Source organism: Bombus impatiens, unplaced genomic scaffold (assembly GCF_000188095.3).
Source record: "Bombus impatiens unplaced genomic scaffold, BIMP_2.2 scf_2222, whole genome shotgun sequence".
In the NCBI taxonomy this organism is placed as follows: domain Eukaryota; kingdom Metazoa; phylum Arthropoda; class Insecta; order Hymenoptera; family Apidae; genus Bombus; species Bombus impatiens.
The window spans coordinates 859,179-872,818 of NT_178641.1; the positions used below are offsets into that span (position 1 = coordinate 859,179).

Consider the following 13,640-nt stretch of genomic DNA (forward strand, 5'->3'; position numbering starts at 1 on the left):
CTTAGTCACGATACTATTAGCTAGCAGGTGTACGACGCACGAGCGAAAAGAGGGTGAAGAAATATAAAAAAAAAAGTGAGTGAAGCAAATGGGTGGCAACAGCGGCATAATCGACGAATGAAATTCATCGTGTCCAGCACGCTGAAACGCGAGAGTTCGACAAACTCGTGCCAAACACGTGACCTTAGCCAGAGTTCGCGGAACCCGGCCCCCGTTTGCTATTCAAACCATGATCCGTTGCCCGGCTATGGGATTCCTTTTTGGTTCTACCTGCGAATACCTCGTCGAAGATGCGATATGGGATGGAGCAGCCGCTACATCGCGATCGATAAATCTCCACCTCGCCTCTATTAGAATCGATATCGTTCTAAAAACCACCCTTCTTGTTCGATATCTACGTTGAGAAAACGCGAATCCATCTATAATACGCATCTATAAATATAAAATACATAGATGATTTAATTAAAATGGTAAAATTAAATTTACCAAAAATACTTATGTAGATCTTGCCAAGAAAAGAATGCAAATTTTGCTTACTCTATTCAATAAAAAAAGACGACTCGTATCTGAGAATTTTTCACGACTTTTTTAAAGCCTACAACTATACAAAAATTAGATTTAGACACGAATGACCTAGTTTAGGTGCGGTCGATCGATATCGTGTGAAATAAAAGATTATTTGAAGATTAAGTAAAATTCTTTCGTGGCGAGCTTTCTTTGTCGATTTATGAACTAGAGCGAAAACAGGCAACGAAATGATTAACGATGCACTAGATGTCCCGCGATGTAGTCTCTTAGGGCTCTGAATATATCATACGGCTAGCTTGTAGGTGTAACGTAGGTGGTGGTACAGATCAACGAAGGAATTAGGCCCAAGGGAGAACGAATCCAGTGTCCGCGAATTACTCATGCATCGTGTCACGAATTTACGACACGTATATCGCTATTGAGACTGCAGTCACCAGAACCTAGCAGTTCGTACGAAATGCCTGGAAAACAGGAATGCAGCGCAGCGTTCGTCAGATAATTTATAAACTCTGATTTCTGACAATTTCAGCCATAATATATCTAACTTGTTTCCATGTCCGTTGACACGAAATATTCATGTCCGATGACGTCTGCTACAAATCCAATTGCCTTAAGAACATTGTTCCTGACGGAGGAAATTTTCTTTTATCGCTCTACGTAAAAATAAAAGCGTATTTAAAATTTAAAAAGTTTGTCCTTTTTTTCGATATTCGTGCGATTTTCTTTTCGAAATATTTTCGGCTGGTTCGTGTTTCTTTAAATAACTTCCGCTTTCTTCCCCCGTCTGCCGGATTATTCGAAATTTACTATACTCCGTGGAATCGTTCCTTTATTCTTATTCCGGCTAAACCCAACTTACAACGTGTATCGTTTACCCGACGAAAACGCGGCCTCGAAAAGACCCTCAAGGAAAAAACCACTTATCTCTCGCCACTTCTCAATTACTCCATAGCAACCTGACGCCTTGAACCACCCTGTGTAAACGGAACGACACAATTTCCAGCGTTCCCGTCATAGAATATCGAACGGACCATTCTTCTGTAAAAAAAGAATAACCCGAAGAAATGTACGCATACTATGTTACTTTCGAAATATACGCGACAACTGTGCCGCTCTCTTGAATATGCAAATGGGACAATAAGCGTGTCCCCGAGTTGAACGAAAAAAAACTGGAACGAGAAAGTTTAAGGTAAGGCTCCAGGGAGAAAGAGCAATGATAGGAAAACGATCGAGGATAAAGGAGCGAGGTCAGGTAGAAGCAGCGTCTCGATTTACGTTTTACGAAGTTAATTGAATGGGTCCTCTCTCCCTTGTCGTAAGATCGCTTATAACGATGGGGGCGGAACGGAGCCTATGGAAGCGCAAAATGGTTATTATCTCCGGCGCCGCAGACATAGCTGGCTGAGCTTCTGATTTACGAGCTGCCCTCTCGACTTAATCCTCGCATCTACCCACTCGTTCCACAGCGACGATCCTCCTGTGATCGGTGCTGCAATTGGTCCTCGTCTTTTCAGACGTCGACCAAAGACATTAACACGGCGGACGCCTGTTTCGAACCGTAGCGATCGATGCCTTTTAGGATCGGACTCTAATCGGTCGTGAAAAGCGACTGACAGGAACTAAGACATCGAGTACGACCGATTGAACCGATGTATCCTTATATCGGGCATTTTACTTTGGGTAAAAAGAGAAAGAAAGGAAAAGAATCGAATAACTTTTATATCGCCTTCGAAAAAGAAGAAAAGCGTCCAAATTTAATGAATATATATATTTTTTATGTATGTTCACCGATTTCTCCGTAACGGTCTCAACAATCGGAAGGATTATTTCGTATCTTGGGTATATTTTTCCGCTGGACTCATTAAAAAAATGTTTACATTTTCGTTTATCGTAAAGCATATAACTATGAACGAAGGGAAATAAATTTTAACGTCATATTCGGGATTGGAATCATACCTTGGAAGGATAACATGCGATCTTTCACCTTACAGCAATCCGTTCGAGTACCGGCGTTATAAGCATATTACGAATCGAATAGAACCGAGCGACGACCCAAGAAGCGACGTTTCCTCTCCAGTTCTCATCTCGAATACGAAACTTTGTCGTATTGAGCGATCAAACGCTTTAACCGATATAATAACTCTGTCAATCCAGAAAAAAGATGCTCGATCCGCCAACTTACATGGAGCCTATCGACCATAATCTGTGAAAAGGTGCAGCGATAAATTTGTAAATCGAGCAAAACCGAATTAAGACTCGCGCAACTTGTTTTCCACGACATCTATCCGATACAAGAAACTTCGTGATAGGATCTGGCGCCACTTCCTGGCTCAAAAGTTGCAACTGTAATCAGGAAATTCTCGTGGAGGGCTTACGGACTGTCTAAGGAAATTTCTCCTCCGGCTTGACAAATCGCGAGCATCAGGAACTCGTTCCCGAGACTCACGAGCTCTTCCGGTTTTTCACGGAGCGGCTGTTCGCCCGGACGAAACAAACCGCTCAATTTGTGGTCCGGCAGCCGAACGAATGACCCTCGGAACGGAGTTTCAGCGAGTTTACGTATCGGTTCGAGACTTATCCCTAGCGGGCTGAGCCGGATCGTGTTCGTAAATGGCGCCATTTTTCACTCGGTCCGATCAAGCTGCCTCCGATACATAGTAAGATGTCGTTAACACGCACGATTGCGGCGTCGCTTAATCCGACGTACTTAATTCGCCATCGTTTGCAACGTTCCTCTATCGTCCCTTCGGTTTGACCTCTTTCCTAAAGTTCGCTGGCTTTGCCCGTTGCTATCGAAACGTCTCTTCCGGGATTTTTTTAAATCTCCTTAAGTACTTGGCAGAATATTTAGTTAAGTGCGTTTTAATTAAGAAGATGCTCGAGAGGAAATAAAACTTGAAATTTACGTTCGAGTAGCGTAGTTACTTTTATATCGAAGTTTGTTTCACTTACTGAAATTAGGAAGTTAAATGCCAGTCTTTGCGTCTTCCACGGGTAACAGCGTGAATCTGCATACCTGAAAGGAAAAAACTTGTTAGTCAAAATCAAAAGATTCACTCGCTACTACAAATCTATTCTGTATAAACCTCGATAAGTAATCATTGCCAAAATTTACAGGCAATTTTGTCCAATCACCGTCTCGCCGTCTGCGATCAACGAATGACGAATTCGAATAGGACGGCTTCGTCCCAACCCCACGAGCGTATTCCCGCAGTTTAATCGCGTTATATCGCGATAAGCTTCAATCCGATTTGGCCAATTCAATTTTACGAATCCTTTCGCAGACGTGCCGAGATCGTATCGCGTTTAATAGACATGCCCAGCCATCTCGCCCCGAACTAATAATTTTTCTATGTGAATAACAAACCAGCAGTTCCATTCGCTTGAGTACCCATTACCGAAAGAGAACTTAGGCTTGCAGCTACAAAACCGTCTCCGTATTATACTTTATTTCAATTTCAGCTTCCGAACTTCGTGATTCCACCTCATAACTGTTGAAACGTTTTAAAGTCGTCGTGAAGTTCCCAATAAAATAAACATTCCGCCAAAGTTTCCGAGTACAACTTTTCACTTTTGCACGATGCGCGAACACGTATCCCACACTCGAGCCGTACGAACAAACATGTACCCGAGGCTTAACTCCTAGAAAAATGAAGTTTCGCTTGCGTGCAACGTCGCTCGACTAAAGTTTTACGAGGACTAATCCGCCGGTATTGCGCCGGAAATTTTAGTATCGCGATAACGTAGTGTACCAATATCCACGCGACACTCGAGAATTTAATATTTATGTGTACAACGAAAATTAGTCGCGACAGCTAGGCGATGAATTTAATAAAATTCTATTCGTAATCGAACAAAAATAAAACCAAAATTAAGAGCCGAGTCCATTTAACAACCGTCGAAATTTAATTAAAAAAAAATCATCCAACTCTCCTTTTATCGGTACCCAAAATATTACGCCGAAGGGATAAAGATAAAAAATAAAACCTCCATCCTCTCGGTACAAGATCATTCACCCTCGAACCTAGAATCGCGCAAATCTGAATTTACAAAATCCCCGCCTGTTTACCCTGTCGATTCAATGCCATCCCTCTCGCCGTTTCAAGATAAAACCTAAAAAAGAAAAAAAAGGAAAGAAAAATGAAAGAGATCAGAAGCAAAGTCCAAATTCTATAGGAAATGAAAGCCTGACCCTAAAAGACAGGCAGCCAACTCGATCTCGTCACTCGAAGTCGGCTGCTACCTCTGTGGAAATTGAAGTCGGACGCGAAAGGGACCATCTCCGTATGTAGGCCACCGACAGCAATAACACTTTTTCCCCGGGAATACTTTACATCGACATCGTGGCACACTCTCGAGATTCTCGTGCGATGGTAGTGGTTTGATCCGAAGAGGAAAAGAAATACAGGGGCGAAGGATTGTGGAATCCGTGTATAGGATTTTCACAAACGAAACGAGCAATCTTAAGGCTAGAGGATCCAGTGTTCGAAGAGGAGCGACCGATCAGAACCTGTCTGCCTTGGCTTTCGAGCTTCGTAACCACGAGAAACGGCCTTGAGTGTCGCGGATTCCACTTTCACAAGCGACTTCCGCCCACCTCCGTGGAATCGATCCGCGTCCTCGCGGATACCTTTTTCCTCTTTCTTCTCCTTTTTCTTCGTCCTCTGTCTCTGTCTCTCGTTCCCTCTATCAGCCCTAGCTTGTCTCTCGTTGCAGCTGCAATGCAACCCTCCGTTCCGCAGGGGAATGTTATCCAATGGAAGGCAAAACGAAACATAGTTCTTTTACGGTTGCTCGATAGTAAAGAATACGGCCAGAGTCACAGGGGAAAGCGTGTACAAAATGCTATCTGTTATTCGAAGAAATACGACTGGCGTGGGAGAACGCTTGAACTAGAATCGATAAGACGAGAGGCGAAGGAGAAAGGGAGGATGAAAATAAGACGGTTTCATGTGTGGTGCGCTGGGTAATTTCTGGAATTCGTGACAGATGATCTTAAGATACGACGAATACGCGAGAAAGAAATATTAATGTTTCGAAAGGATATGAAAGTTATACGAGTTGATTGTCATTGTTTTCTTAGTCATAAAAATCTTTTTGTATAGTAAGATCTTTTCCCTTGTTCTGGGAAATTTGGATCTAGGAAATACCTTGGATCGTATCCTTCATCGTCTTTACGCATGTACGGTTTTTATAGCTGTTAGAATTTTTATAATCGATTCGAATTAAAAATGTTCAAATTGAAGGAAACCTCGAGTAAAACACTCTGCTGTGAACGCCCTTTTGAGACAATCTCGGTTTAATTTAGTCACGAGATGGAACGCATCTAAAGAAACTTTATTAACTTCGTTTAAGTTTCCCTTCGTGAAAAAGTAAATTGATATAGGAGAAAGTCTCGACAGTTGAAATTCTGAATTCTCGTCTCATGGTTTAATCAGATGTTAATGATAACTTTTATAATTAGCATTTCTTTGACTAAATAATTTTCTTCTGCTAGATCGACAAGACACCGCCACGGTACAATAGTATGGAACTTTCCCCCCAGACTTTCGACAAATTTCAAGATCCAAGATCTTCCAAGACCACGCAAACAGACCCGTAGCTCCTCAATGTCGTTAGAACTGCAGTTCTACGCAAAACTGACCGAAACCAAACCCATTACGTTTCACACGCCAGGAACTTCAGTTCGGGGAACACGAGACCGTGTTCTCTACGGGTCACCACATTCCACCGTCGCCAAGTTCCATCTACGTTCCACAACTGGCCGGCCAGCGCACGTGACGTAAATTCGGTTCAAGGGTCGGCGAACGAAGAGCGGAAGGCTCGTCCAACGTAAAGAAAACGGGATTGCTCGCCAACTTTGCTACCGAACTCCACCGCTTCGAGAACGCGCGTACTTACGAAAAGCGATACGTATCGAGTGCAATTTCGAGCGGTCGTATTTCTCCGCGTGCACGTGTGCACCACGGAAATCCGAGCGATGCCTCGACTTGTCACGCTTGTAACGTTAGCTCGTAATGTCCACGATTTAATAACGCGTACAGGACGGTATTGATCCCCGCGGGAACTTCGGTCACCGACGCTCGACCATGCTCTGCTCTAACTCGCTTCCTGACGCGATAATTAGATAGGTTGTCTCGATAAGAACAGTTTCAGTCGGTTCTTTCGTGCCGACGATGTTAAAGGACGATACGGAGTCTCTTTAACGAGGATAGCATCGTAGCTTCGACGAGCAGAGGGTGGCTTTCAGAGTTAAGGACGTCATTCGAGAACCATCGAGATATCTAGAATTTCAGTTGTTTGAGAAAGAAACTAGAAATTAGAGGAATAGGGGAGTTTTTGATCCGGAACGAGGCATCTGAAACCTCCTACTTTCATCTTCTATTTTACCACTCAGTCATAGGGAAATGAAATCTAACGTAACTTCGTCAAATCGATCTATCGTAGTTGTGAAAAGTTATAGATTATCGGATATTCGGTATATGTTGTTAATAATTACGATACTGTATAAGTTAAAAAACTAAAAAAGGCAGTAAGACAAAAGTTAATTTTGCATCGAAACTGCATTTTACTAAAACCGAAACTCCATTGTGCTTTCGACAAGCAATAAACTAGGTTCAACTAAAACGTTTCGAAAATCGTAGGATCGTGACTGTGAAATGACTTTCCCCAAAGCTTTTTCAAACGTCGATTTGCACCCGATTCACGCGGAGTCCACAACTGAACAGCGGTCTCTGGAAAATCGGCAATACAGCGAAATGGAACGCAGTGTATTTGCAACAAATATGATGGATTGCCTGAATGATACAGAATGTGGATCCTTTCGCTGAAAGCGCATTGTGCGATATTTTCTCTCGAATGTCCGCCCTCGGCAAATTGTTCAGCGCGAATGGAAGTTTCTATGCCTGCGTCGAATGCTTAAGCGAAATCTATTTCGTAATTATGTCGTAGCAACAACTCGGAAAGTGAAAAGAAAGAGGCGTAGGTGAGAAACGAAGTTATAAATCGCGAGCAACTTGAAATTGTTCGAAGAAGCGAGAAAAGTGGGAGGAAAGTTCGCGTAACAGATGATTTTCTGCTTTGTGCTTCGTTTCAGAAAAGTTGCCGAAACACATTTTCGTTCATGCTTTCGCTTCGTCGTTAAAAAAGACGCTGAAATAGGTTTTTCCACAGGCGAGGAAAGTTTGATGTAACGTTGAAAGTAAGATGCAACCAAGCAAATACGCGAGAGTCATGTTTCTCGTAAAACTTTTACCGCCAATCGAGACAAAGATCGACGAAGCGTTGATATACGCGAAAGACTCGTCGTAAAATCGAAAAAATTTGAGCCGCTGGGAAAATCGATTTATCGAGGGCAATAACTTTTCGAAACTCATCGGGGAATCGGTAGATGGAAAAGAAAAATCGACCAAATGCCGATGTGGAGTCTTTGGTTGAAAATATATACGTAGAAGTATGCGTCGCGTAATACTGTTAGTTGAGTGCCAGTTAAAATTGAACTCTCGTTAGCGTCGAAAGTCGTACGATTCAATTTAAAATGTACACGTAAGGGAAGTCGTTATAGAAAAATCTAATTAAAAACGGAAAAATACGAAACTAGATAATATATGGAAATATCGATATGCGCAAAATTTTTGGAAGAAAAATTTCAGTTTATTCACAAAGTTCCCCGAATATAAATCTGTATAAATTTTATCAACGATCGAATTATCAGTGATTATAATCACCACTTGACTAATTTTCACTTCTGTTTGTAACATAGAATTTTTATCAGAGAATGATAGAAATCACTACTATGAAAATAGATTAAATTACTTTATCAATAAAACCCAAGGTTAAACACAATATTGAACTTAAAATTCTGATCCCAATAATTCTGATTTTTCATTTGCGTAATCACTCAGCTCTATAGATCGTCGTATGATTGCAACTCCGTTTCCTGAGAACTAGGATTTCTAATCTAAAAGATCACAACCTCGAAAAGGGTTGCAAATGATCGAGCGTTCCTAGACCGTCCGCGTGCTATAATTATTTTTCCAAAATTCGGAAAATTAAATTATCCAGAAACGTACTTACTTACCCGAAGCTAAATATCGATTTCAATTTAGCTGTTACATAGCTGCCTTAAACGACCACTGCAGCATTCGATACTGGGCCAAAGCGATCGTCACGAAACAGTATACCTAGTATACCTAGTATTCGACAAGTATCGCAGCTATTCACGGGTATTAGAATGGCGGATCGTCCGAGTCGAAAACAAATGGTACTAGTCGTAACAATGATTAATTGTAAAGGGTGGCATAGGACGTGGTTAAGCGTGGTTAATCATCCACCGCGAGACCAGAGGATTCCCTCCGTGAACCATGTGACAGAAGTACGGCGAACCACGATTGTTTGACAGATAGCCGCGTCAAAACAACCACCGCGTGGTCCTTGTATCTGCAGTCGCGTGTGCATAGGCTACTGACACCTGTCGTGGCTCCTCGAGTCTCTGTCAGTTGGACTAACCGTTCGAACAATAGGGTACCCAACCCCCTACCTGCGGACTCTCATACATCAAGAACTGACTAAGCTCGCTGCAAGACTCGTACGCCGTGAAATAGGACGCTCGAACGAGAATTCTTGTTAAATACACTGTCAGGCGCAAGGTTCGTCCAATTCACCGCCGAATACCGATGGATGAGCAAGGTGAACTGTTTTAAGAAGATATACGATCCTCTGCAAAGCAAAGGTCTCGGCAACGCGAACAGACTGGAAATATCGTGGTTCTAAGAATATCGGTATTGTCTCAATTTCGTCTTTGTTTTTGCACGAGTATTTAATTCGTTTTAATTTCATTTTAAGCTAGTTAGATGCAGTCAAACGATTTTTTAATGAACTCTACCAACGACGATTGCACGCATTTAATTTTCGCCATTCGATTCAATCACCTTACAGCACTTTGTAAAAACGTATAATTGTTTGCAATTATTTTATAGTTTATAAGCGAATTGATACGCAGACGGACAAGGATCAATGGAACTGCCAAGCGATGGGATGCAACGGGGATGAACGCGATAGTATCCTCTCTAACGCGTTGGATCTACACCAGATTCGACCCAGTCTTAACTGAGGTCTAACCTGACTATCTAAGCCAGAGCCTAACAGGGGTCACGCACTCTGGGGCCGCTGACACCTGTCGCAAGCTCTAGAGAATCTGCCAGCCTGAATAACCGAACAATAGGATCGTGAGCTTGCACCTGCACACCTGGATCTAGATTAAACGTCGGTTAGCCAGCAAATTGGCCCATCAATATTCATTATCGCACGGTCTGGACGATGGTCAAGAATTCGATCTAAGCGCTCCAGTAGTTTCATTGAAACGATACTTTTTACGCGGTGTTTTAAACTAATTGCGAAATTTTGAGAATAAAGAAAGCTATAATACGAATATAGCGTAGAATACAGTAGGAATCCAGTAGCGGATGATTTTTATATTTCGGTGTACTCCAAATCATGAAATTCCTAGAGAAATATTTGTTCGTTAAATATACTTTGGTCAAAACGAAACTCCGATCTTATCGAAAAATGATATGACAAATAAAATAGAGAAGTGGCAATCCAAATTCCACTAGTCTCCAGAAATTTAGCAACGACATTGTCGTATCAACAACGATACGAACGAGCCTGGTCTATGTTTGCTGGACAAAGTACACACTAAGAGTATCCAAACGTTGACCGTGTTGAATAATTTCCGTCGAATCAATTCGCGTATCGAAACATCGATCGTTGTATCGTCGACCAAGCTTCGTTCCGCCATAAATTTCTCCGACGAGAAAATATAATAAGTGAGAAAAGTGTGTGTATGGCTTCAACAGCGTCGATAAAGTTATCGAGTACGAAAATTAATAGGTGAAAATTATCAGCAAGATAAGTGAGAGATTTGTATCAATTCCAGTATCGATAAAGGAATTATTGATTTTGAAAATTTAATCAATTTTCTATGATATCGTTAATAGAATGTCGCTAGTACGGATTATTCAAGCGTGATTAAATGGTGCGAGAAACGATAAATACATTGTATAATTCCCGTTGGATTAAACCGTGCGATTCGATCGATCGTTAGTTTAAAATGTACATTGCTTAACATAGAAAAGCTATTGTGAAAGTTTCAACATATAGATATTAAAAGAAAAAACATGAAAGGCTGGAATCTGTATAGTGCTCGTGACTAATTTAGACGGAAGCGACTTAACCGATGTGAATTGGTGAGTACAATCAATCCTGATTCTCAGTTGCAAACTGCATTAGATACATCCGCCCTAAATTTGATATAGGTTTCGCCCTACGATCACAAGGTACACCGCAAACGATCATTACCAACGACAGATCCTAATTAATGAACACATCCCAATCGAACGACCAAATAATCGAAACGCCCAGGACAAAGCACGTTAAACTTGTTTCAGATGAAATTGTGTGACACAAATCTCTTCTACGTGAATCTATTCCACTGCTGTCCCACGTCTCTCTTCCGAAGAATCAGTAAATTTTATTTATTATAATCGATCGTATACTTCGACTCTTTTGCTCGTATCGATGCGATGATAAACCAACGAAAAATCGATAGTAGCGTTACGGGAATTTAATAAACCGTATATTTCTGTAATGAACAAATCAAATAATTTATTTTTTACGTCAAAACTCGAAATTTCAAACAGAAGCGGCGATGAAACTCAGAGGAATTAACGGCAGAAAAGCACTAAAAATTTAATTAAACTTTCGGCAAAAATGAAACTGCTCGCGGAGATCAACCGAAACGAATCGCTTCCGATTACAAAGCATTGGTAAACGAATTTTTTTTGTGAACGACACGATCAATTAACGCAGCTGCAAATCCGATATGCGCATTTCGTACAACTAGCAGCATCACCGTTGGCTATGAATAAATACGCTCGCAAATACCGATCCTTTAGCCGAGCAACTGCGGATAAACGATAAAATTACTCGATAAACCGTCAACATACAAGAAAGATATCGATGAGGGAGGAGAGGGCAAACCGATTACAATGAAACGATTTTTCGATGAGGCTATCCAGCGATGTTTACTCTAGAAAACAATCCATTGGTTTCGAGGCGAACACCTCTGTGAGCAGCGATCGCTTTCAATCGAAGAAATCGTATCGAAAACGCTGGTAACTTTCAAACACGACTCGGTCAAATATAAAAATTAAATCCTCAAGATATTTCTCAAAGTAACTTACTTCAAAAGTGAAATGCCGAATTTCACGTAGATTTAGAAACTTTTTATACAAACACGTGGACGCGTACCTGTTCAAGCTGTTTTATAACGTCTTTAATACCTAAGCTTAGGTATAAAAAATGCATTAACAACTTATGTCCTTTTATGCGTAATTTTTTGATGAAAAGAAGCGTATAGGTACTTCAGTCATAAGTCTCAGTCGTAAAATGCCAGAAAGAATACTTTAAAAAATTAAAGGATCTAAAATGTATCTCCCTGGAGAATCGCAAACGAATCCCTATGAAATTAGCAGAAAGACAAACTAAATGTTGCTGTTCTCCAAAGTAAAACACGATAAAGGCAAGAAAACGATACAATCTGTGCGAAAGTGTCCGGAAACATACGACTGCGCACTCCAAAGACACGCAATTTGCGAAACAACCCAATCTGGAAAATTTTTCTGGCTGCATAACGGTTGAATATTTTCAGACTGCTTCAATTTCCTGGCAAACAAAGGTGGAAAACATCAAAAGATGGAAAAACACGCAACTACTGTTTGCAACGAAACTGTTCCACTTGATGAATCGCGCATAAAGGAAACTAAACTGCAAAAGGTATTTCCACGTTTTGTGAATAAAGAATATTATATACATAAATTTGAATACATACATATAAGTCTGGAAAAAGCATATAAACGTATAGAAGCTGCGTATCCTCGAAACAATTTAACCACGGAATAACTTTATTAAAATGCTACGACGAAACTAAATTGTCCGGGTTATAACGCCGTAATACTATCAAAGAAACGTTGGGAATCGAATAAAGTTTGAAATTTTTAATTTGCAACTTATGAAACTACGAAAATTTACGTGCTATGTATCTTTTGCGAACAAAATTCCAAAGTAAAGGAAAAACCATGTAAAACAAACTTATAAGAAAATAGTATAATTAGTTGTAACTTTTTTAACAATTATACGACCTATGTTCAGCAAAGAGATTATTGACAGACCATACTATTAACAACGAGACCATTAGTGACCACGGAAAGCACGTAATTCGTGGTTGCTTGTTTGCAAGCTTAACTGATATTCAATGACATGAAATGGAGTGGAGTTATCCGAAATTCGAATCTTGTCTAAGCAGAAGGGAAAGGATAACGAGAAGCTTATCGAGAAAAGTGAGCAGCCGGTAGAATCGATATTATCGAAAAGAAAGCAACGAAGGATAAGTAACGTATAGATAGACTATAACAGCACGTAGATTGCCGTCTAGCAAGCATCTAATACGAATAGGGCCTGCTGCAAACTTGAATTTATGCACGCGTTGCAGCGCATAAAGTTCCCTGTCCTTGCATACTCTCTGCACCATGACAAATTTCTCACCGTTCCAGCAATATTCCTGCTGACGGGTTAACGCCAAATATATTTTGAACGACGAAGGATCAATTTTCCTGCGAGACATCAAGTCGATCCGAGTCTAATGCGGGACAGGATCAGGTTCGAGAAGAACGTCTGATGTCTCTGCACACTTTTACAAGTCACATGGTGCAAGTAACTCTTGCGTAACAAATAAATAAAATTCTACAAACGTGACAAAGGTCTATAACCTACGATTCGTTTAACAGTTTTCAGAGAGCAGTGTCTCTACAATCTTGACACGTTTTAAGTATGCTTGCATGCAAAAGCTAACCTTAGACAAAGTAGAGCAAAAACAAAGAATTTTTCAATCATAGGTCGATAGCGAGAGTTAAAGAGGGACATTTTACAACTTTTCTAGACCAACAGTCTCACTTGTTACGTCGAAGCTTTGCAATACAATTCTATAAGGTTCGACATCGGTAACGTTGATCTGTTACATCAATCTTTAAAAAAAAAAAAAAAAAAAAAACGAA

General features: G+C 40.8%; 1 protein-coding gene across 4 annotated transcripts in view; it reads right to left on the minus strand.

Moving 5' to 3' along the window:
* The window catches only part of LOC100748507 (putative polypeptide N-acetylgalactosaminyltransferase 9), a 299,103-nt gene that overhangs the window by 244,752 nt on the left and 40,711 nt on the right, over nucleotides 1–13,640 (minus strand). For 3 of the 4 annotated variants that reach the window (XM_033324345.1, XM_003494457.4, XM_033324344.1), the window contains exon 2: nucleotides 3,481–3,544. The exons of the other annotated variant lie outside the window; for it this stretch is intronic. The gene's annotated coding sequence lies outside the window, so the exon portion shown is untranslated. The remainder of the gene's footprint in view (nucleotides 1–3,480; nucleotides 3,545–13,640) is intronic. 4 annotated transcript variants of the gene reach the window in all.